This window comes from Gouania willdenowi, unplaced genomic scaffold (genome assembly GCF_900634775.1).
Source record: "Gouania willdenowi unplaced genomic scaffold, fGouWil2.1 scaffold_54_arrow_ctg1, whole genome shotgun sequence".
Lineage (NCBI taxonomy): Eukaryota > Metazoa > Chordata > Actinopteri > Blenniiformes > Gobiesocidae > Gouania > Gouania willdenowi.
In genome coordinates, this window is record NW_021145218.1 from 116,329 (window position 1) to 143,254 (window position 26,926).

Consider the following 26,926-nt stretch of genomic DNA (forward strand, 5'->3'; position numbering starts at 1 on the left):
TATGGTTCCAAGCCTTTAAAGTGTTAATGATCATGGTACCATGATCAGGATCATTGATAACTGACCATATCTGTGAAGAGGAGGTTCAGAGCTTGATGGAGGTTTGCACTTTATACTGTTCATTTAGTCGACTAAACATTTTATCATAGTTTTTGTTGATTAAAGTTTTTAAAGTGACAATAACTAAACAATGAATAATTTAATAAAAATACATGTTAACAAAAACTATATCAACTTATATTTATATCTTCACTGACTAATAAAAACTAAACTATACACTATTATATATATATGTATATTTACACTATTTGGTCACCTTGGCTGAAATCCAATCAGAACTCATGTGATCATGTGATCAAACGTATTGATCACATCTAATCTGTCTGTGTTTACAAACATTAATACCATCATATATCAGGTTTATCAACAGTAACTGAATATTTAAAAAATAAATAAACTCTAATGCTTTATGTTTTAGTCGATTATATCTGTAACAGATTTAGTCAACTAAAATTTTATTTATTACAGTGTTTTTCAAATGGGGGTACGCGTACCCCTAGGGGTACACAACGGTACTGCAGGGGGTACGTGAGAGAGAGTGTGATAAATTTACAAATAAAAACATTAAAAATAAGGGGATTTTAAAATGTGTATTTTCTGTTAAAATTTATAATAATAAAAATTATTTAATTTCATTTCATTTCATTTTATTGAGCTCCATTAGCTCCTGACTTATTGCAGGAACTATTCTGACTGGGGTCTCCTTCATTTTCATAACAATAATAAATGACAATATTAAAAACAAATATTTACAATATTACATAAAAAGCAACATAAACACGCACGCACGCACACACAAAACAAACAGTGAAACCAAATAAAAACATATCACATAAAACCAAAAGAACTGTCAGTGGATACTGTATTGAGAGTCGACCCAAAACCTCAAAATAAAACAGTAACAACTGTCAACATGACAACTGTATTTTATAGTCATTGTTCTCACACAGCCCAAAGCTCTTCCTGCCGACTCAGCCAAAAACTTTGTTCCCTCTTGAAAACTCATAAAGTCATTAAAGATCAATCCTAGGAACTTGTATGAACTTGTATAAACTAAGACAGGCCATATATAAAATTATAATTACTTCTCAAGTCATGATTTTTCCTAAAATACATGATCTGTGTTTTATCTTTATTTAGAGTCAGTCTCCATTTTTTACACCATGTATTTAAAATATTTAACATATTATGTAAATTTGCCAGAAAAATAATATCATCAGCATACAATAAAAGACTTAAATTACAGTTATTTATACAAATACCCAGATTAGCTTCCATAATTTCATTTACCAGAATATTTATATAAAGGGAAAACAAAGACAACACATCTCCTTGTTTTACACCAAACGTGGTGGAGAACCAACCAGTCTTTAAACCATTGATCTGCACACATGCAACTGGGGCTTTATAGAGTGATTTGACATCATCATAGAATGTACCAGTAATGCCATAATCCAGTAATTTATACATTAAAGATCCCTGTTGATCCAGTCAAAAACCTTCTGGACATCAACAAAAAGACAAATGTTGGTTTTCCCTCTTGCAGCCTGTCCCTCAGCACAGATGATAAAACATAAATATGATCAATGCAGGCCCTACATTTTCTAAAGTCATTCTGCTCATCAGCTAGGATGTTATGTGTCTCCAGATGTTCAGTGAGTCTAATGTTAACAATCCCTGAGAACTTTTGTTCAGAAAACTCCAAAAATACAAAACTTTTTATTTTGCAACAATTGCTATACAAAAACTTTGATTATATTAATAAATCAGGCAAATATTTAGCAAATCAGCTCAAACACAACAAAGAAAATTCCTTTATAGCAGCAATTTCTGACAATTCAGGTCAAACTTTAAACTTACCTCAGGACATTAATAAGGTTTTTCATGATTATTATCAAAATCTATACTCATCCAAATTAAACCCTGACCCTGAAGATATTAAAACCTTCCTCAATAACGTAAACCTACCACAGCTCACCATAGATCAGAAAACCACCTTAGACTCACCATTAACCTTACAAGAACTACAAAATGCTTTGGATAGCATGTCGACAGGCAAAGCACCTGGTCCAGATGGGTTCCCTGCTGAATTCCTAAAACATTTCTGGTCAATGCTGGCTCTGCTTTTTTTCACAGTAGTAACAGAGATTAAAAATAAAGGTTACGTAGGAGGCCACATGAATACAGCAAACATTAAATTACTACATAAACCAGACAAAAACCTCATGTTACCCTCAAGTTACCGTCCCATCTCACTTATTAACACAGACATAACAATTATTTCCAAAGCACTCACTTCCAAGTTAGAGAAAGTAGTACAGTCAATTAAAAATAGACAATCCACAGACAATGTTAGAAGACTGTTTAATTTGATCAACATGGCACAGAACTCTAAAAAGAAAACAATAATCTTGTCACTTGACGCAGAAAAAGCATTCGATAGAGTCAACTGGTCATTCCTCCTTGCTGCCCTTGGCATATTTGGCTTTGGAGAATCATTCATACAATGGATCTCCACCCTATACTCTAAACCTAAGGCCTCAGCAACCACAAACAAAATAACATCCCAAAGCTTCACACTGCAGAGGGGAACCAGACAAGGTTGCCCACTCTCACCTTTGCTCTTTGCAATATTCGTTGAACCTCTCGCAGCAGCTGTTCGTCAGAACTCTGTTATTAAAGGAATCCACTCATCCATCTCAGAACACAAAATTAATCTTTATGCAGATGATATTTTACTCTATTTGGAAGAACCCCATCCTCATTAGAGGAAGTATTTAAACTAATAAACAGCTTCTCTAAACTATCAGACTATTCCATTAACTGGTCAAAATCGTCAATCCTCCCTTTTAACAAAAAATTCATGTAATCCATTAAGCCAAAACCCACAATACCCCTCCCCCACAAACACAATTAAATATCTAGGCTTAAATATATCACCAAACTTAAATGAATTAATTAAACTGAACCTAGATCCGCTGCTGGATAAAGTCACGAATGATCTGCAAAGATGGCCGCCGCCTGGGCGACTGAGTAGTGGCACTGGGGCGACATTCCCACCTCAAGTTACCCTACCAATCCCTCCAATGTTAATCACACCTGAACACACCACCCCCCAGAGGGTGCATCCACCACTTCCACCCTCCGGAGCTATTGCACCACATACCCATATATACACAAAGGTTGGATGGGGAGCACCGCTCCCCTCCATCCCCTTTCTTTTAATTGCACCTCATACATTTACTAAACACACACATTCACACAGGGGATAGGGAAGTTCCTCTCGATTGGGGAATGGAGAGGCACCATAACAGGAAGGTGGGTAGGATCACATAATTGGGCCTGTCGGGTGGCGGCCCGGCTCCTCTGTTGATGGATGGGTACAAATACATCAGGATGGTGCAATCGGGTATGGCGGGGCGGAGGGTCTTTGGTTCCTTGGTGCTTTCTCGGATGTGTGTGTGGGGGGCGGTTGCTGCCTCTCGGCATGGGGTCTCAGGGGCGTCTGGAGGGCTGCTCATCCATGAGGGGGTTGTCTGGGCTCCCTGGCCCCCAATCTTTCTGCTAGCCTGGCTGCATTTTCGGGTCCAGGGCAGCGCTTGGGTTTGCAGTAGTGGTTCTTGCACATACATCGGTCTACGATGCACTGGCATGTCTTAGACTGTGGGATAAAACTCATAGTGGGCTTAACTTTAGACACGTTGATCCTAAATACCTGTATTACCACTCACTCCTTCCCTTTGTCCACAGCCACCACCATTATACCAAAGCTTCACACTGGTCACCGGACTGGATTGATTACACAACAACATAAGCACAATATACACAACTACAACTTCACATCTCACTCTCACTTTAAAATAATCAACTCTTCCCCACACTTTGCATTTACTACTTTGAATCTTTCCTCCCTGCTCCCTTTTTGGTTCATTCATCATTTTTTGACTTGATAACTTGTGTCAGAGAAAATATTAAAATATAATTTCATAAGATATATTTATATTTCTGTATGAACACAATCCTCACTGATTGGTTCCACCTCCTCTGATCTTCTCTCTCATTCCTTCATCAGCTCCTCATAGTTCTCCTTCAGCCTCTCCTCACTCCTCACGACCTTCTTTTCTCTGTCCTTCATCCCTCTAACCTGTCCCAGTCCTCCTCCTTAAGTGTCCCACCTCTCACACCTTCATCACATTCCTCTGATACAGCTCTCTGTCACACATGTGATGGGGATTGATGTGAACATGTGATGAGCTGCTGTGATGTGTCTCACCTCAGAGTGTTCAGTCTCTGAGAAAGCAGCTTCACTGCTGAGTCTCCTGGATGGTTGTAGCTCATAGCTGCTGCCAGAGAAGCCCCGCCCACCTCTGTGATGACACAACCTGACAGACTGGATTCAGAAAAACATCCACAACTCAGGAAACAAGTGAGGAGACAAGGAACAGGACGATGTTGATGGAACATGTGATCCACTGACCTGAGAGAGTCCAGTTTACAGTGAGGACTCTTCAGTCCTTCACACAGCAGCTTCACTCCTGAATCCTGCAGATCATTGTTACTCAGGTCCAGATGTTTCACACTGGAGGACTGAGAGCTGAGGACTGAGGACAGAGCTGCACAGCTTCTCTCTGAGAGACCACAGGAACTCAACCTGATGAAGAATCAGAGAAACCTTACAGATGTTTGTCTGTGAGATAATTAAAGACATGTTCTAAAGTCACATACTCAGCTTTCTTGGAGGCTTTGATCACTGGGAGCAGCTTCAGAAAAGCTTCCTCTGAAGGACAGAATCTTTTCAGGTCAAAGACATCCAGATGTTCCTGTGATGACAGTAAGATGAAGACCAGAGCTGACCACTGAGCAGGAGACAGTTTCTCTGTGGAGAGACGTCCTGAATTCATGTACCGTTGGATCTCCTCCAGCAGAGAGTGATCATTCACTTCATTCAGACAGTGGAACAGGTTGATGCTTCTCTCTGCGGACAACCTCTTACTCAGCTTCTTCTTGATGTATTTAACTGTTCTTTGATTGGTCTGTGAGTCACTTCCTGTCTGTGTCAGCAGGCCTTGTAGGAGCCTCTGATTGGTCGGCAGTGAAAGACCCAGCAAGAAGCGGAGAAACAAGTCCAAGTGTCCATTTGGACTCCGTAAGGCCTCGTCCACAGCGCTCTGATGGAGATGGTTAAAGTCAGGCTGACCTCCACTATGGGGAAGGTTCAGTGGTTTATGTTCCAGCAGGTTAACTTTAGAGCTGATGAAGGTCTGATGGACGTGAAGAGCAGCCAGAAACTCCTGAAGGCTCAGGTGGATGAAGGTGAACACCTTGTCCTTGTACAGGCTGCTCTCCTCTCTGAAGACCTGTGTGAACACTCCTGAGCACACTGAGGCTGCTCTGAGGTCCATGCCATACTCTGTCAGGTCACTGTCATAGAAGATCAACTTTCCTTTCTGCAGCTGCTCAAAAGCCAGTTTTCCCAGAGACTCCATCATCTCCCTGCTCTGTGGACTCCAGTGTTGATCTGTGGCAGCTCCTCCATCAAACTTCACCATCTTGACTTTGTTCTGAAGGACCACATAGTGGCTGTAGATCTGAGTCAGAGTCCTGGGCAGCTCTCCCTTCTCTCTGCTCTTCAACACGTCCTCCAGAACTGTAGCAGTGATCCAGCAGAAGAGCGGGATGTGGCACATGATGTGGAGGCTATGACACGTCCTGATGTGGGACATGATCCTGCTGACCTGCTCCTCATCTGTGGACCTCCTCCTGAAGTACTCCTCCTTCTGAGGGTCAGTGAACCCTCTGACCTCTGTCACCATGTCCACACACTCAGGAGGGATCTGATTGGCTGCTGCAGGCCGTGTGGTTATCCAGAGGAGGGCTGATGGAAGCAGTTCTCCTCTGATGAGGTTTATCAGCAGAACCTCCACTGAGGTGGACTCTGAGACATCAGTCAGGGTCTGAGTGCTGAGGAAGTCCAGAGGGAGCCGACACTCATCCAGACCATCCAAGATGAACAAAACCAGGAAGTCCTGGAAGCTGCAGATTCCTGCTTCTTTGCTTCCAGAGAAGAAGTGATCAACAAGTCCCACCAAGCTGAAGCTCCTCCCCCTCAGCATGTTCAGCTCTCTGAAGGTCAGTGGGAATGTGTAGTGGACCTCCTGCTGGGCTTTGTCTTCAGCCCAGTCTACAGTGAACTTGTGTGTTAAGAGTGTTTTCCCAATGCCAGCCACGCCCTTTGTCATCACTGTCCTGATTGGTCGAGGTCTTCCAGGACGGGGTTTAAAGAGCTCTTCTCGTGTGATGGCTCTTTCTGCTGTGTCTGATCTCCTGGATGCTGTTTCTATCTGTATGACCTCATGTTCCTGGTTGACCTCTCCACCCCCTCCCTCTGTGATGTAGAGCTCTGTGTAGATCTCCTTCAGGAGGGTTGGACTTCCTGCTTTAGCCACGCCCTCAGACACACACTGGAACTTCTTCTTCAGCTTAGACTTCAGCGCACATTGGTATCGATGAGCCTTTGTTCCTGAATGAAGACAAACTTAATGTTAGAGTGGAGAAGTCAGAGCAGGTTTGAACATTGGAGATCAAAGTGTGTGATGTTCTCAGTCTGGATGGCTCCTCAGATTAAATGTGACTGATTGAATTGTGTTTTCAAAAAGAAAAGCCAGCTTTGTGTCCTTCATGTGATGTTCCTCACAGTGAAGATGTTCACATGGTCTTACTGCTCTGCAGACGCTCAGCCAGCTCCTCCTGCTTCATCTTCTTCAGGAAATACAGTGTGATGTTCAGAAAGGCCTCCCTGCTCCTCCTCTGCTCCTCATCTTCATCCTCCATCTGACTCTCTGAGCACTCTGGATCATCTCCATCCACAATCTTCTGCATGTGTTTGAGTTCAGCCTTAACAAAGCTGATGATGTTGTCCTCCAGCAGCTGGAACACAAACACATTAAAGGTAATGAGTGAAGACCTGCTGCAATCATCTGTGTGTGTGTGTGTGTGTGTGTGTGTGTGTGTGTGTGTGTGTGTGTGTGTGTGTGTGTGTGTGTGTGTCGTACACACCGTAAAGATGGAGTCAGGCTCAGCTCCAGAGGAACCATCCACACCCTCCAAGCTGCTGTGGAGAAGACACAGACACTCAGACAAGCTGAGGAGCAGCTGGAGGAAAGCACAGGAAGCTCTGCTCACATCATGTGAACATCAGTAACAGTGGGTGATGTCCTGCAGAGCCACAGTGCAGTGAGTGTGGAGCAGCCTTTGGAGCTCAGCTCACGTGTGGAACATCTCAGCATGTTTCCACTGAACAGGAGAACAAGTCTGTTAGACTGAGGCTTTATTTGTCTTCAATCCTTCACAAATCTGAAGATCACACAGTGTCTAAGACTCACCTACACACTGGAGACCATTCCTACAAAGCCGTTTCTCTTTCACCTTCCACTGTTTGCTGAGATTTACATCAGCACTTCAAATAACAAACATTGTCCATCAAAACTGATGAGTCATGTTTACTGGTACTTTATCAGTGTGGAGTGTGAAGAACCAGGACCATCAGGAAGAAAACAAACAACCTTATTTATGTTCACTTACTGTGGGTCAGTAGATTGTCGTCCTTTGAAGTCAATGAGTTTGCCCATGGACTCGTTACTTCTAAAGGACACACAACTGGGTCCAGGTCCACTTAGTCTGGGCTCAGTTCTGGTTCAAACACATACAGAGTTTTGAGTGTGAAGAACCTGAAGCCTCATTTATTACATGTTTATAAGCACTGATCATTCAAATCAAAATATGTTATTGATAAAGTTGTGTGTGAGTGTAGAAACAGGTGTAAATCTAAATATAATAAAAACACCTAGTGGTAGAACAGTGATATGGGGCTATTTTTGCAACAAAACTATTTATGTGTGTTTTATCCAATCTGTGTGTCTGTATTTTGATCTCTGTGTCTGTATTTCAATCCGAGTGTAGAATAAGTATTTGTAAACATAGTTGTCTGTATGTAATCTATTCTGTGTCTGTATTAACATCCGTATGTGTGTGTCATCAAACCAGGACATTCTATTGGCTGTCTCTGTGCATGTGACTTTTGGAACACATTTGGAGAATGCAATCTGTAATATTTAAACTTGTAACTTGTGCAATACCGTTAAAATCCAGCAGTTGTTGCTGTTACCAAGTGACCATCAAATTGGAAACAAACTTCATAATACTTAAAAAAAAAAAAAAAAAAATGAAACTAAATAACCAAAGAACTATCAGTACATGGATTGGTGTCATATGTGTTTGCCTGTTTCGTCTTTGATGTAATATATTATTATTATTATTATTATATGTCACACTGTCACAAGGAGCCGAGGCAACGCTTTATCAATTTATCATATTTATAAATAGATTTGATGGTTTTGTAAAAAAAAAAAAAAAAGAATTATTTACATATAGGTAGTTTGGTTTCAGGAATATTTGATCAACACCACAAGCACTAACAGATTTAATAAAAAAATAACCTGGTATTGAGTGTTCTCAGATCTAAAGAAGGCGTTTGATACAGTTTACTACAATATACTTATAAGAAAAAAGGAAAAGGGGTAATGTAATGTAATGTTTTGGACTGGATAAAAAGTTATTTATGCAACAGAAAACAGTTTGTACAGATATGACAGAACAAATCATGTTGTTTAAATATTAAATGTGGGGTACCACAGGGGTCAGTTTTGGGGCAAAAAATTTTCAAAATGTATATGAATGTAATTTGTAAAGTAAATGAAAAACTAAAATATGTGTTATTTGCAGATGATACCAATATGCTTTGTACTGATGTGGACTGATGGCAGCTCTTGAGGATGGTCGCTATGGAGATGTGTAAACTAAAAAAATAATAAATTACCATTAAACCTAAAAAACTAATTTTATGTTATTTGGAAATCAGAAAAAAAAAAAAAAGATGTAAAAGTAAATATAGACAATATTAACATAGAAAGAGTGAACAAAGTCACATTTTTTGGTGTGATCTTGTACCACGGGATCTACTGGAAGTGACACATTAAATACATTAAAGGGAAGATGGTGAGGAGTATTTCTATTGCTGTTCTGGGCAAAACAAGGCTCATTCTTAATAAAAAAAAAAGCATTGCACACTCTATTTTACACTTGTTTTACCATATTTAATTTACTATCTTGAAGTTTGAGGAAATACATACATGACGAACATCCAACCGTTATTCACAATGTAAAAAAGATCCATCAGACTGATACATAACACAGGATACAGAGAACACACACATGGATTATTGTTAAAAACACCAGATTTAAAACTCCAGATCTCATCAAACTCTAAACTGTCCAAATGATTTATAAAACAAGTAAAGGTTCACTTCCAAAAGGGTTGAGAAAAGATTTTTAGAGGGAGAAGGGGAAAATAATTTAAGAGTAAAACTACATTTAAATATACAATATGCTAGAACAACATTGAAAAAGATGAGTATAACAATATCAGGGGTTAAATTATGGAACTGTCTAAAGGATGAAATAAAACAAAGCACCAACATAAACCAGTTTAAAAAGCTTTTTAAATCATATATCGTTAGTAAGTATAAAGAAAGAAGAACAATTATTTTAACTAGGACAGCATTAATATATAATATGTACATCCATCCATCCATTTTCATCCAATTTAGAGACTCCAATCAACCTTACAGTGATGTTTTTGGATTGTGGGAGGAAGCCTGAGTACCTGGAGGAAACCCACGCAGCACATGGAGAACATGCAAACTCTACACAGAAAGGACCCAGGTGTCCACCCCAGGGCTTGAACCCAGAACCTTCTTGCTGTGAGGCGGACGTGCTAACCACTATATATTGCCACTCTAAATGTATTTGATGACATTTGTGTCATAAATATAAAATAGTTTCATATTAATATGATGTACATGTCATATACATCCGTGTATGTATGTACAGCATATATGTTTGATGTGAATGTGTAAACTACATATATAAAATTTGTGCAGAATATATATTGAATGTTTATTGTGAAAATAGTAATATAAGTAAAATATTGTTTTGTGTGTGTGATATTATGTAGAGAATAGGGATGTAACGATTAATCGTAAGGCAGTTAAAAATCGATTTATAGGTATCACGGTTGATAGCGATTTTCTGAAAATTTAATCGCAGTACTTTTTTTAACCAGCAGAGGGCGCTATCAACAAATGTAGGCGGCGGGCGGAGTCTGCTAATACTTTCTTTCTGGCCGCCTTCTACTCTTAAATATGTTAATAAATGATTCATTACCCCTTTAGCACCAAAATAATATCTAATATTACTTGAATATCTGTAAAAGTCATGTTTTTCTATTAGTTCTGTCTGCTAGCATAGCTTCTCTTCTTCACTGCAAGATATCTGCATGTCAACCGACCACTGGGTTACCAGCGCCCTCTGCTGGTCCAAACAAATATGACGTAAATCAGTGTAATCACGTTTTTTTTTTTTTTTTTAAAGTCCAATTGTTAAGGCACAAAATACATTTTCAGTTGCACTTTTAAAAGAAAAAGAACTATTATGCAGTTTTGCATTGTTTATTATAGAACCAGAATTTAAATTAATAGGCTTCATTTTCATTTGTATTATTCCTTTATTTATTTCATTCAAGATTTATTTTTAGTTAAATTGCATTGTTTTGAATTGTTTATCAAGGAATTCTTTTGAAAATGAAAAATAAAATGAAAATATTATAGTATTTTCTAGTTTTTTTCCCAATAAAAAAATCGGTCTTGTCCCATTTTGTAAAATAAATCGTGAGAGAATCGTATCGTGAACCCAGTATCGTGAATCGAATCGTATCGGGAGTTGAGTGAATCTTTACATCCCTAGTAGAGAACCTTGTTTAGTTTTATTGTGATAGGGTAGCTACTGTATATATAAGCTTTGCTTCAACCTACACACTTTCAGCTGAAGAATTACACAATTGAGTGTTTGTTCTGCTTTGTTATTCTAAGACTATCAAAATAAAACTCAAATTCAAATTGTTTTTAAGCACAGGTTTACTGATAACCTGATAAACCATTTGCTGGTAACTTTAACCACCAAGATGAGTCGTTTTTACCATTTGTTTGTTACATGCTGGGACTCTAACACACCCTCATTACTTCACTGTAGAAAATATGTAGAACCAGTACACACACACACACACACACACACACACACACACACACACACACACACACACACACACACTTATAGCTTTGGTCAGAATCCACTGTTCACTCATTCTTAAAGTGATGCTGCTACCATATATGGTTAACTGGAGGCGTGTCTTATTGCTAACAATCATTGGTAGAAAGTGTGGACTCACTGTGGGTCAGTAGATGGACCTCCTTTGAAGTAAATGGGTCTGTCCATGGACTCGTTACTTCCAAAGGACACCCAGCTGGGTCCAGGTCCAGGTCCAGGTCCAGGTATGCGCTGCTTCCTGGTCCTTGAACACACACACGCACACGCACACGCACACACACTGTTCACTCATTCTTAAAGTGATGCTGCTACCATATATGGTCAATTGGAGGCGTGTCTTATTGCTAACAATCATTGGTAGAAAGTGAAGTCACATGATCTAAACTCTAACACATGTCCATCATGATCTCAGATCAACAGTTAATCTCATCATCAACTAAACACTTCATACACATCTCAACAGAAGCTCATTGAACCACAACACACACACATAGTGTTACCATGGAAACACACACTGAACTACACAATACTAACAACAAAGAGCATTACATTAAATACATCTGATCTTTAACTTTGAATGATTTATGTCAGGTTTGATTATAAAATAAGATCTTTGATGGTTCTAAATGATTGTATATGATGTAATAAAGACTAAATCAGTCATTTACAGTAATTAACAACATTTGTGCTTTGGACAGATGGACATGTGTTAGAGTTTAGATCATGTGACTTCACTTTCCACCAATGATTGTTATCAATAAAAACTGTAAAGTATCCTGTACTTTTTATTGAGATGATCACAGTCTCCATGTGTTTAAACCATCAGTAATAATATGTTTATATAAATATACGTGTTTATCTCCTCTGTTTACCACACAGTATATGATCCATTCATTGATCAGAGATTAATACACTTTATTTTATATTGTTAACAAGCATTGGTCCTAAAGTGTGTTAGTGTTTGAAAAATGTGCTGTAAAAGTTTAGTGTTTATCAGGTGGTGAACTAATTATAATAATGTATAATTATTAATAATAATAACTAGTGACTGAGGAAATAGTTGGTGACTGTATGTAGTGTGAAAACAAAGAAAAGTGATTGACACTTTAGTCCACATGGACTGAAAGATGAATCAACACTGCTGTGTGTACGACCTCTGTCCACACGCTTCATAAATACTGATTCTTTTTGTACTGGTGCACATTCTACATTTCATTGGTCTGAACGTATTTAGAACCAGTTCTATGAACGGATCAATAAATGAGGCCCCTGGACCATCAGGAAGACAACCAGCAACCTTCTTTATGTGGACTCACTGTGGGTCAGTAGATGGACCACCTTTGAAGACAATGGGTGTGCCCATGGACTGGTCACTTCTAAAGGACACACAGCTGGGTCCAGGTCCAGGTCCAAGTTTTGGTTTAGGTTTAGGTTTGGGTTCAGGTTCAGGTCCAGATGTGAGCTTCTTCCTGGTCCTTGAACACACACACACACACACACACACACACACACACACACACACACACACACAGTGTAACACTGATGTACAGAGGTGTGAGTGCTGAGCTCAGACGTGGTCTCACCTCTGATCTTCAGCCTGGATCTCATGTTGTTCCTGCACCGTGTCCTGATCCATAGCAGAGACACACCTACACACACACACACACACACACACACACACACTATATATAAACTGTATATATAACAAAATGTACAATTATGTTTTAAGTGTTATAAAAGAGGAAAAGGTTATATACAGTGTTTTTACATATATCTATATATATACTATCCTCATTAACTGGAAATGTAAAAAGTTCAAACACATCAAACACTGGAAGAACCTTCTGTCAGAGCACCTCCCCACTCCCAAACACCCTCCATTTGGTTCTCAGTCATAGATTTCTTACACACCTAATCCCTCTGAGCTGTACCTTAAATATCCTGTTTATGATCATTTATTCCCTTATCCATGAGTATTTGTAGGTTTTTTCTCTGAGTACCAACCACATCACCACTACACCTCCTTTACTATCCACTAAACCTCACACAAACACATATTAGTACATTTACAACCATTCATTTTATTATTTTTATCTCACAATCTGCCTTGTTGTCATTGTTTATGATTCTGGTTATTATGATTATTGCCTCTGTTGCTTAGCAACACTTTAAATGTTGTCATTTGCTATTATCAATAGTGCTTCATGTGCCCCCTTTCTACTTTGAGCACCTGCACCTCCAAAGGTCTCTGCACGGCCCTGCATAGTGTATGAAATGTTATACAGTTAAAATTATATTGAATAATATTATGTAAAGAATATTATTTTATATAATGTATTTGAAGGGCTACAAAAAAAAAAATAACTTGAATTTGATAACACACAATGTCAGTCAACACATGCTAATTGCTAATTTCTTGCCACATATCAAGCATAAATATTTAGCTGGCATGTTGAATTAAAATAGATATATGTCAGGTAAATTAATCTGTCTCCACACAATAAAATGTATATTTACTTCTAGAAGATTCTTTAGTTGATTTGAAACAAAACAGAAAAAGGAGGTATAGACCTAATAAAGGAGACTAAATCAGTCATTTACAGTAATTAACAACATTTGTGCTTTGGACAGATGGACATGTGTTAGAGTTTAGATCATGTGACTCACTTTCCACCAATGATTGTTAACAATAAAAAACTGTAAAGTATCCTGTACTTTTTATTGAGATGATCACAGTCTCCATGTGTTTAAACCATCAGTAATAATATGTTTATATAAATATACGTGTTTATCTCCTCTGTTTACCACACAGTATATGATCCATTCATTGATCAGAGATTAATACACTTTATTTTATATTGTTAACAAGCATTGGTCCTAAAGTGTGTTAGTGTTTGAAAAATGTGCTGTAAAAGTTTAGTGTTTATCAGGTGGTGAACTAATTATAATAATGTATAATTATTAATAATAATAACTAGTGACTGAGGAAATAGTTGGTGAGTGTATTTAGTGTGAAAACAAAGAAAAGTGATTAACACTTTAGTCCACATGGACTGAGAGATGAATCAACACTGCTGTGTGTACGACCTCTGTCCACACGCTTCATAAATACTGATTCTTTTTGTACTGGTGCACATTCTACATTTCATTGGTCTGAACGTATTTAGAACCAGTTCTATGAACGGATCAATAAATGAGGCCCCTGGACCATCAGGAAGACAACCAGCAACCTTCTTTATGTGGACTCACTGTGGGTCAGTAGATGGACCTCCTTTGAAGACAATGGGTCTGTCCATGGACTGGTCACTTCTAAAGGACACACAGCTGGGTCCAGGTCCAGATCCAGGTATGAGCTGCTTCCTGGTCCTTGAACACACACACACACGCACACACACACACACACACACACACACACACACACACACACACACACACACACACACACACACACACACACACACACACACACACACACACACACACACACACACACACACACAGTGTAACACTGATGCACAGTGTGAGTGCTGAGCTCTGACGTGGTCTCACCTCTGAGCTTCAGTCTGGATCTCATGTTGTTCCTGCACCGTGTCCTGATCCATAGCAGAGACACACCTACACACACACACACATAATTTTTCCTCTCACTACATATGTGTTTAAGTGTGTACAGTATATGTGTACGTATGTATTTATATACTATTTGCAGGCTAGGGGAGTAACGGATTACAATTAACGGCGTTAAGGAATATGGATACAAAAAACATGTAATGGTAATCCATTACAGTATATTAAAAAACATGTAATCAGATTACAGGTTTTTTTTTTTATAAAAATAGAGATTAATTTGGTGGATTACAGTTGAAAAGCAAGAGGAATATACATCAGTGTATCATACACAGTGCACACATTACGACACTTCATGGCAGTTCACCACAACAAATTAACATGTGAAACTAGCTAATGATGTGATGATGGGAGAAAACACCGTGGTCAGCGCACGCTTGTCTAGAAACTGACCAACTTGTCCGTGGACTCACAGAACGTCTGTATTTAATACATCTGAGCACTAAAGAGTTTTCTGAGCAGAGTTGATGGAGCAGTAAGTGTGTTTTATGTTTGTGTGTCACGTAGACACTGTAGTTACATGTATCTACCGTTAACGAAGACCCCTACACACTACACAGACCCCTTCACACTACACAGACCCCTACACACTACACAGACCACTACACACTACACAGACCCCTACACACTACACTACACACTACACTACACAGACCCCTACACACTACACAGACCCCTACACACTACACAGACCACTACACACTACACAGACCCCTACACACTACACACTACACAGACCCCTACACACTACACAGACCCCTACACACTACACAGACCACTACACACTACACAGACCCCTACACACTACACAGACCCCTACACACTACACAGACCCCTACACACTACACAGACCACTACACACTACACAGACCCCTACACACTACACAGACCCCTACACACTACACAGACCCCTACACACTACACAGACCACTACACACTACACAGACCCCTACACACTACACAGACCACTACACACTACACAGACCACTACACACTACACAGACCACTACACACTACACAGACCACTACACACTACACAGAACCCTACACACTACACAGACCCCTACACACTACACAGACCACTACACACTACACAGACCCCTACACACTACACAGACCACTACACACTACACAGACCACTACACTACACAGACCCCTACACACTACACAGACCCCTACAAACTACACAGACCACTACACACTACACAGACCCCTACACACTACACAGACCCCTACACACTACACAGATCCCTACACACTACACAGAACCCTACACACTACACAGACCACTACACACTACACAGACCCCTACACACTACACAGACCACTACACACTACACAGACCACTACACACTACACAGACCACTACACACTACACATACCCCTACACACTACACAGACCACTACACACTACACAGACCACTACACTACACAGACCCCTACACACTACACAGAACCCTACACACTACACAGACCACTACATTACACAGACCCCTACACACTACACAGACCCCTACACACTACACAGACCACTACACACTACACAGACCCCTACACACTACACAGACCCCTACACACTACACAGACCACTACACACTACACAGACCACTACACACTACACAGAACCCTACACACTACACAGACCCCTACACACTACACAGACCACTACACACTACACAGACCACTACACTACACAGACCCCTACACACTACACAGACACCTACACACTACACAGACCCCTACACACTACACAGACCACTACACACTACACAGACCACTACACACTACACAGGCCACTACACTACACAGACCCCTACACACTACACAGACCCCTACACACTACACAGACCACTACACACTACACAGACCCCTACACACTACACAGACCCCTACACACTACACAGAACCCTACACACTGCACAGACCACTACACACTACACAGACCACTACACACTACACAGACCACTACACACTACACAGACCACTACACACTACACTACACATAAATCTGGAACATGGCAGCATGTCAATTGCATCTGGTTTTATATGACGTTATATTTGTGACACAATTCTGCTGTCAGTGCACGTCTGAACTTTATCACGACTGTACATGGTCCACGTTTTAAAGATCATTAAAATTAAACCAGCATGCACAAGAAATGTACACAGAGCTGTGTGTGCGTCTAAAGAATATGTTTGAATAATAAATAAAACCAATAGAAGCTGATTTTCATTAAGAACTTCAATCCACTTTATGTTTTAACTATATAACATATTTAATGTGACTCTCTTCCATCAGTTATAGGCCTGTACAATATTATTTAATGTATGAGTGGGGTCAGGTTAAACATTTTATTATTTTATTTTATATTGGAATGTCAGTGCTAAATAAATATGTTCATATGTTTAATTGTTTATTCTTTGAAGCATTAATATTAATTTATACAATTGCAATGTTTTAATTAAAGTGGTTAGTAACATTCAGAGCCAGAAATGCAATGGCTCTAATAATTTACATAATCATTTCTTTCAGTGTTTCGGTCAAACCATTTCATTTGGGTGCATCTCTAATGGAAACTCCAGCATATTGTTTCATTTAAATCTGAAAAAAGAAACAATATCACATTATAACATGAATGATCTCTGTCTGCTGTTAAAATGTTGTCATCATACGATGAACTTTGCTTTTACTCTATTATTTTAGTAAAGCTGGTTGTGAAGGTTTGAGGTCAGTGGTTTAGCTCAGTGGTGGGTTTCTTGCCTCCTGTGAGGGGGACCTGAGCTCTAATCCTGGTTCATATACTAAACTTTTTTTTTTTTGCAAATGTTCCTTCTCGGAGATTAATAAAGGTCTATTGTATTCTATTCTATTCTAGTCTATTCTATGATAAACTTTAAAAAAAAAAGTATGTTAGAATAATATGAAACCTTTCAGTTCCAACAGTACAGGATCCATTTTCTTAAAGGTAGATTAAAACTGATTAAAATTGTGTTTTTGGAGTTATTGTTTTTCAAATACACATCACACACAATAAATATCAAATAACTGTACCCTATACATAATCTTTCTCAAATATAAACATCGAGTTCAAATAAAATACCGTATATAAATATATAATCCTGGCTACTCTGTAGCTGTAACACACTTCAATAAACATGATCAAAAACTAATTCTAGAAATAAAAAATGTCTCAGGGGTCACTGGACATTTGTGATATTAAAATGGGGTCACGACCCAAAGAAGGTTGAGAACTCCTGGGTTAATGTGAAGAAAAAACGAAAGTTTATATCATAATACTAGTTTAGTTTCCAGGTGAAAAAAAAGTTACAGGAGGGGCCCAACAAGATGGTTATTACCCAGGGTCCAAAATGTGGAGCTACGCCCCTGCCTTTCCCCCACATATTAGTCTATTATTAACTTGTTGTTGGCTCCTCCCCTCACCCTCTAATAGCACATTATTATAATTATTATAATATCACACACACTTACTGTATTATAATATCTATGATTTGTAAAAACTGTCTGATCTTTAGTATTTTATCTGTAATTGTCTCTGACTTTGTGTTGTATGTGACAAAAAAATAAAAACATGTATCCATATAGACACACATGTACATCCGTACATACATACAGTACATGTACATATGTATATATATACATACATGCATGGACATAATATCTATAAATACATAAATGTATCTCTCTCTCACACAGACTCAAACCTTTTCTCTGTAGAGTTTGTTCCTGGAGGTCTGCTGTCCTTCCTGTTTCAGATGTTGGTCAGTTCTTCATCAGTGTGTGTGTGTGTCTGCTCTGTGACTGTGTGTGTGTGTGTGTGTGTGTGTGTGTGTGTGTGTGTGTGTGTGTGTGTGTGTGTGTGTGTGTGTGTGAGAACTCTTCCACGCCCTCATTCCTTCCCAGTATAAAATATGTGAAACCGGTCCAACCTGAAGCTGCTCCCAGAGTCCATGACGTTTTTACTTTTTAATTATTATAATGATTGTTATTAATCTTTTCTTTGTCTTGTTTAGTTTTGTTCTTTACTTCAAATGTGTTTGTTTTTAATCTTTGTGGCGTCCAGTGTGGACAGTAAAGTAAGAGTTTCATTGTTCAGGAAAACATGTTTCCTTACTGTGTACATGACAATAAACACTGAATCTAGAAATAGATGCTCTAAAGGACCAGATTTGGCCCCCGGGCCTTAAAGGGGACATATCACGCTAAATCCACTTTTTTAGCCCTTAAATGCATTTTGTTGTATATTTAGATTGCTTAGAAGTACAGAAAAAATCAAATTAGTCTCTTCAGGTGCTCCGTAGATATCTTTATATTCTGTTTTGCTCATATTTTTCAATCTGTTTTGATTTTTCTATTCTCTATTACGTTTTTTGAACTATTACATCACAGTATTTGCAGCGGAACTGCCAAATTAGTACATCAACTCCAGGTCCAACACTTCGAGCAATCCGCCATTTTTATTTCTCGCTTTTATTTTGTAGTCCAAGCTCAAGGATGCTGAAATTACGAGACGATAAGTCAAAATGTTGGGTTGTTGGATGTAGTAACCCACACGCTTCATTACACCGTCTCCCAGCATCAGAACCTTTTCAAAGTGCCTGGTTGAGTTTTATTTTTTATAGAAATGTACCCACATCTGTGGGTAAGGTCATTTTTGTGTGCGCGAAGCACTTCAAAGTTAACTGCTTCGCCGCTATAAAGAAGGATTTACAGAAAGACTTTGTCTGATTGAGGGTTCAATTCCTTCTATCTTTGGAGACGACGAACAGAGCACTTCGGTAAGCTGTAAATAACGCTAAAAAGTGATAAGACGTCCCTGTCATTGTTTTGTTAGCATTAGCAGTTGCACCGTCTTCATATGTTAGCGCTGTGTGCTCGTTTTAGATCCTTGATGATATGGCCTACGTGGTTTAATTTAAGTCTAAAGTTTTCATTAGTCATTTCATTTTGACGTTTTTGTCTTTGAAAAGACTGTATTAAAATGCATTTTGTGACGTTAGCTTGGCGCTAGCGTTAGCTGGGTGCTTGTGTTAGCTCACTTGTTAGGGTTCTGCAGGTTCATCATCTTCACTTTCATCTCGCTCCGCTGGGTCAGACTCTGGCTGGAACATGTAAAGGTGGATGGACAAGTCTAACGTTGTTGACATTTTGTAAATAACCTCTGAATAAAAAGTTTATGCTCCGCTACATAGCCGTATCTCTTCTATCAAACTACAAAAATGGCCGAGCAGGGTGGAGTTGAACCGAGTGTCACCTGAAGAGGGGGCGGGGTATGGAGTGTCTCATTTGCATTTAAAGAGACAGCACCAAAACGAGATGCTCTCAGAAGCACATCAGAAAAGGGGTAGAAAAGGGGTGGAGCTATAATAATGAGGAATTCAGACCCAAGCATTGCAGTTTTGCTTTACATAGACCACAACTGTATGAATTATATATATATATATATATATATATATATATATATACATAGATTTAAAAACCATGATATGTCCCCTTTAAGTTTGACACCTGTGCTTTAGATGCTTTAAAAAGCCTTTGATCAGTTAGTGTATTTATGTATTTATATATTTAAGTGTAGCTATTTATGAAGTGGGTCCTTTAATCTCAACTATTCATCCTTTATTTATTCATTAGATTGATTTAGAAAAGAAACTGTCAGCTTCTGTTTGTGTTTAGCACTTTTGTTCTGAGTCTTTGTTTATTCTGTGTTCTAGTTTAACTCTTGTCTGTGTTTCAGGTGTTCCTGCTTGTGGCTCCACCCCCCAGTGATGTCTGTGTGCTTGGTTGGTGATTGATTAGCTCCCTCATGTTTCCACACAGGTGTGGCCCATTCCCAATCAAGCTTCCCTCACTATTTAGCTGTGTGCTTGGACACAGTATGTGGGATCATTGTATGTTGTCTCTCCTCCTCGTGTCCTACGTGTGTGTGTGTGTGTGTGTGTGTGTGTGTGTGTGTGTGTGTGTGTGTGTGTGTGTGTGTGTGTGTGTGTGTGTGTGTGTGTGTGTGTGTGTGTGTGTGTGTGTGTGTGTGTGTGTGTGTGTGTGTGTGTGTGTGTGTGTGTGTGTGTGTGTGTGTGTGTGTGTGTGTGTGTGTGTGTGTGTGTGTGTGTGTGTGTGTGTGTGTGTGTGTGTGTGTGTGTGTGTGTGTGTGTGTGTGTGTGTGTGTGTGTGTGTGTGTGTGGAAATTAAGTCTTGGTTGTACTGTATCAGTTTTTTTAGCTCAGTGTTCTGTTTAGTGTTGCCACACACCCCTTAAAATACAGAATCTGTCCTTTTTTGGCCATTGAATGGGGCGTCCCGTACTGATCCAAAACGGAACACTGTTTGTTCTGTATTTGCATAAGTCATGTCCGTCAGACTGTCACACACACACTAAATCTGAGAATAATGATCAAAATTAAACACAGGAAATGCCAAGGCCAGCAACATTGTTGTGGCAGGGTCTACATAGGACCACCTCTCTCTATGGTGTGTCCTGTGTACATAGCTGTGTGTGTGGTGCTTTCAAGGACTGTTGGAGAGAGACATACGACACACCGGAGCTGTACAAACCCTAAACACATTGGGTAGAGCCGACTCTGCACATACTACTATTTAAACTGGACTTCTAACTGGTTAACATTTTTTCCTGTTCTACTGCATTATCATTGCTATTGTGAGGCTAATGCAAGGTTATTGCTACGTTAATGTGTTTGCTAGGTTAATGCTAATGCTACATCTATCTATAAAAGCAAGGAATCCTGCGTTTCAGGGACAGACAGAGCTGAGACTTTCAACATGGCTGCTGCTTGGTTCAAGGATGTGCAACATCAGATTTGTTTGGACTGCAATGACACCGTTCATAAATTATTTCTTAAATACAGCTTAGAATAACATCTTAGATTAAGCAGATTAACTCAATGTTAAGAAAATTGTAGATGATGTCACAGGTTTTCTCAAATAAAGCAAGTTCCTTTGCTGATGATGTCATAGGTTCTCTCAGAGTCCCAAGCCCGGATAAAGGAGGATGGTTGGACGTTTTAGCTAGCAATTCCACCTCACATAACAAACTTTTAATTAAATTTGATATTTTAACATTACAGAACAAAATGTATTTAAGTAATGTAGGTCTAGAGCATCAAAGTCATGAAATAATTAGATTACAAACAGTGAGGACCTGCTTTCTGTGAAGTGTGATAACGTGTTATGATTTGGCGCTTTATAAATAAAGATCGATTGATTAGTGAAGTTATTTGCCTCTTTCAATGGCAAAATAAAGAAAATAAAAAAAAAACAAGAACCAACAGAATGAAGTTCATCTCTCTCTCTCTCTCTCTCTCTGCAGATGTATGCTAGCCTATATTACAGTGCTAAATATATACTAACATCTTATGGCCACTGCACTTGTTAATGTTAATGATAGATTCATGCTAATGGTAAGGTTATTGTTAGCTAATGTTAATGCTAGGTTGATGCTATTGTTAGCCTAATGCTAATGCAAGGTTTTTGCTCATTCGAGGCATCACCTGCCCTCCCTAAGGAAGGGTAAGAAACATTTTATTATAGGGAGGATATAAAAAGGGCAGTGTTACACCTCGGTGGAGGGGGAGGGAGAAGGGGGACACACACATCTGAGAAAGCCCCAAGGAGCACCCAGCACATCCTGCCACCAACCCCAACCCCCAACAATGCGGCGAGCGCCCCCAAGGCAACCAGGGGACGAGACAAGCACCAAGCCACACCCGAAGGGAAGAGGCAGCAACAGCAACACCCCCCACGGCCCACAGAGAACTACCGCCCCACCACGCCCGACGGCGCCTTCCTGATGTGTTTGTACTCTACACGGCGGCCCAGCCATCAACAGAAGGGCCGGGCCCACAACCGACCCAAATGCGTGAAGCTACCCACCATCCTGTTATGGTGCCTCTCCATTCCCCAATGCAGAGGCACTTCCCTATCCCCTGAGTGAATGTGTGTGTTTAGTAAATGTATAATGTGCTATTAAAAAAAGGTGGATGGAGGGGAGCGGTGCTCCCCATCCAACCTATGTGTATATACGTGTATGTGGTGCAATAGCTCCGGAGGGTGGAAGTGGTGGTCCCACCCTCCGGGGGGGTGGTGTATTGAGGTGTAATTAAAATTGGATGGATTAGTAGGGCAGCCAGAGGTGGGAGTGCCGCCCCGCACCACTATTTAGTAGCACAGGCATAAATTAATTTATCTATAAAAGCACGGTATGAGTTCAACCTGAAACTTAGTCAACGTGTTCCAAATACCCCAAGTGTGTGTATCTGTTATTTTGGAGTAATTTGGTGTAGGAAAATGTTCAAAACGTTAAATTTAAAATTATGGCCCTCTCAGTAATGAGAGCGGTATTGAACGCGCTACTTCCGGTTCCGGGTTCATGACGTCACTGTGTCGCAGTTTGTTTGGGTTCAAAGAAAAAAAAAAAGGTCAATATTGAAAACGTTTTTGTACTGCTAAAAGTAATTTAAGTTAATATTTCATGGTTATTTAATATTTTATGGTTATTTAAAATTATTCCCGTGATTTCAAACTTCCTTTAAATTGCGGGTCACGGACTTCACTTCCTCCTCCGTCTCATGACTGTGGGCGGCGGCTTTGCTGACGGTCATTAGCCGACCATATCTCAAACATTCTGCTTCTTCAGACAGAAGAATGTAACGTTTTTGTGAGCGGATGGGTCCACAACCCGGCTCCACTATGTTTATTGTTTGTTCTGTGCAAGGGTGAGTGTTTCTTCTTAGATTATTCTATGTGTTAAGACGCTAACATCTACAATGTATATAGACACACACACACACATAGCTAATGCGCGTGCGTGCACGACACAACATGCTGAACTATTTTCCATGCTACTTCCGTGTCTCTCTTTTTTTTTTTTTTTATCTCTCAACAACCTTCGACAAATTACTTGCATGACGCGCATGTGTGAGAGGAGGAGATGGAGGTAGACACACACAGTATTTATAATAAAAATATACAAAATGAGTGAAATAAAACAAAAAAATTAAATATTTATACAAAAAGTACAAAAAAAGCTCCAAAAACACACAAAATGACTGCAAAAAACAAACATTACAGAAAAATACACCAAACAACAACAAATATGAAAATGGCTCACAAAATACACAAAACTAAATATTTATACACAAAATGACAACAGAAATGCACAAAACTACACTAAAAAAGATACAAAAATACACAAAATGACTCCTGAATCACACTACCACGGCAACAAAAACAATAATTACAGAAAAAATGCACAAAAAGACAACAGAAAGATGCAAAAATACACACAATGGCTAAAAAACATACAATACAGAAAAATACACCAAATAAAAAAATATATAAAAATTAGTAAAAAAAAAAAAGAAACCCATTTATCATGTTCATGTCCCATAGAATTAAACCAGGTAAATTACACACATTATTTTACTTTGCACCCTGTCACGGCAAATTTGTGGTTTACCTCATTTGGAGACATGATTTATTGCTCTGGTTGAATGATGGAGTCCAGGCGAGGCATTGATGATTTTATAAAAAAGATTTATTATAAAATTAAATAAAAAAGGAGTAAAAAAGAAGCTTCCATCCTGAAAGAATGAAAGGCAAAAAGGCTCGTGGCAGAGCAAAAAGGCAAGACCCACTCTAACTAACAGTTTCACAGCTTAAGCTTTTATACAGATAACAGAAAAAGTTCCACCCTGAGGTGAGGAGAAGGAGGGAGTCAGATGCCCAACAGTGGAAACATTTGAGGATGATGAAGACATGTATATTATGAGGAAGATTGGGCGCCACTATTATCTATCCTTGATAGTGTGTGTGTTCGTGTGTATGGCCTTCAGCAGAGACTCTGTGTTGCACTGAGTACAATACGATCTGTACTGTTTAATCTAACATGACTCAGCTGTTCAAAAGTGCGAAGAGTAATGGAGTCATCATGTATTAAAACATGACAAATTGTACACATGAACACACATTTGACGATATTATGATGAATATAAAAATTGCCATAACAACCCACAAATAAACCCCTTTATAACACCTCTTTGTACACCCAACCTTCAAACACATACTCATTTGTCCAAAATTGACAACTCTACTTAAGCTCCTCCCACTACACAAATGCTTACTTCCGACGGGCACTGGACTAGTTTATTTAATTGCAAAAAAAAAAAAAAAAAACATGCATTGTCATAAAAAGATTGCACTACAGGTAGTGTTGATCTAAGACAGCATGTGCAGAAAAGGCAAAAAAAGAGCAACTGCGTCAGGAATGTCTGGCCCACAAACCATAGCCTTCCAACATTATGGCCCACAGCAAGATGTAGTTGTAATAGCCCTGCACTACATACCACACACCAGTGTGCTGTCTACTCACACACTCAATAAGGCTAACTGAGTTCATACGTATTTAATTATGAATTATTATTTTTTTATTTCAAAGCATTGTTTTCCTTTCTTTCCATCTCTTCTTATTGTCAGTCACACTTTACACTTTTTAACCTTTTGGCACAACATCATATTTCCACACAGGTGTCTTTTTTTTTTCATTGTCAATGATTATAAATTTTCCTCATTGTGGGATTAATTATTTTATATCTTATAGTCTGTACTGTATAGACTTTATTGAGTTTAAAGCCCCCTCCACCAAAAAAACTAATGTTTTTACTGGTGGTTTATACTGAGATAAATAAAACTGTTGTGAAATGTTTAATCATATTGTATTATTCTGTTCATCTGTACATTTCACTGCAAGTCAATACATTAATGAACAGTTGTGTGATGTGGTGTTTTCATACAAATGAGGACACAAGTCACTTTTATTTCATAGTTATAGTTTTTATTTAATAAATCTATAAAAGTAACTCTGTAAACAACAGGTAAAGTGTGATCTGATCATATTTGATAGTCTGCTGATTTATTACATTGTTCCTAATAAACTATTTCCTAACTTTAACTTACTTTACGCTTTGTTTAAACAAACTGTAATAGATGAGGTGTTTTATTCACATATGAAACATGTATGTTTTATCATTTCTATCATTTGTTGAACTCTACAGAAATCAACCTGCTGTGCATGTGATTGGTGCACATTTATCTCCACATCAGCAACTTCTGATTGTTCTTCAGATCAGTTTTACATAAAAATATAAAAATATGTCAGGACTGTGAAACAACAACAGATTGATCACTTAAAAGTTATTTCTTTCAATTTAGTTCACTTTAGCTTTCACAGTCATGACAAATCTCTAAACATAAACAAAATAAGTAAATTGTTATAAGATTTACAGTATGTTGGCCTCACTGGAGCCAGACTTCAGGATCTGAAGAGAAAGAACACATTTCACACATTTCCTGAACCAGGGATACAGAAACACATAGATCACAGGGTTAAGCAGAGAGTTGAAGTAACACAGACCTACAACAAAAATGTAAGATGATAGACTTTTCTCTTCAAATCCTGTTTTAAGTGAAACAAAGTAAAATATAGTTAAACACATTAGAAACACAACAACCACTACACCCAGAGCTCTAGCAGCTTTCAGCTCTGACCTGTTGACCTTCAGTGAACTCTGAAGTGTCACCACTGTAACATGAGAGCGCATGGCCTGGGCCTTAGACACAGCCACCATAAACACTCTCACATACAGGACCACTATGATGCTGACTGGAATGAAGAAAGAGAAAATTAGATCAATAACTCCAGCAAGAGTGTTAGTGTGATTAATGCACATTAGTTTCCTCTGAAACAATAACATGCCACTGCAAAATATCCCCAAGTTAGTTTTAACTTTATAAATTATAAACAGTTTTGACTTCATAATATCAAATACAATGTGTGAAGTCATTTTCTAGAAACAACACATCAGCAGGTGTTTTCTTTTCATTCATGGCTAAAGTAAACAGAACTCTAAAAACATTCATCACACATCACCACAGTTTTACAGTGACTGTATTAAATCCCAGCAGCACATTGTCCCTGACTTTTCCTCT

General features: G+C 38.9%; 1 pseudogene; it reads right to left on the reverse strand.

The window, feature by feature from the left end:
• The window catches only part of LOC114460593 (NACHT, LRR and PYD domains-containing protein 3-like), a 32,055-nt pseudogene extending 12,983 nt beyond the window's left edge, over positions 1-19,072 (reverse strand).
• Positions 19,073-26,926: the final 7,854 nt, after the last annotated feature.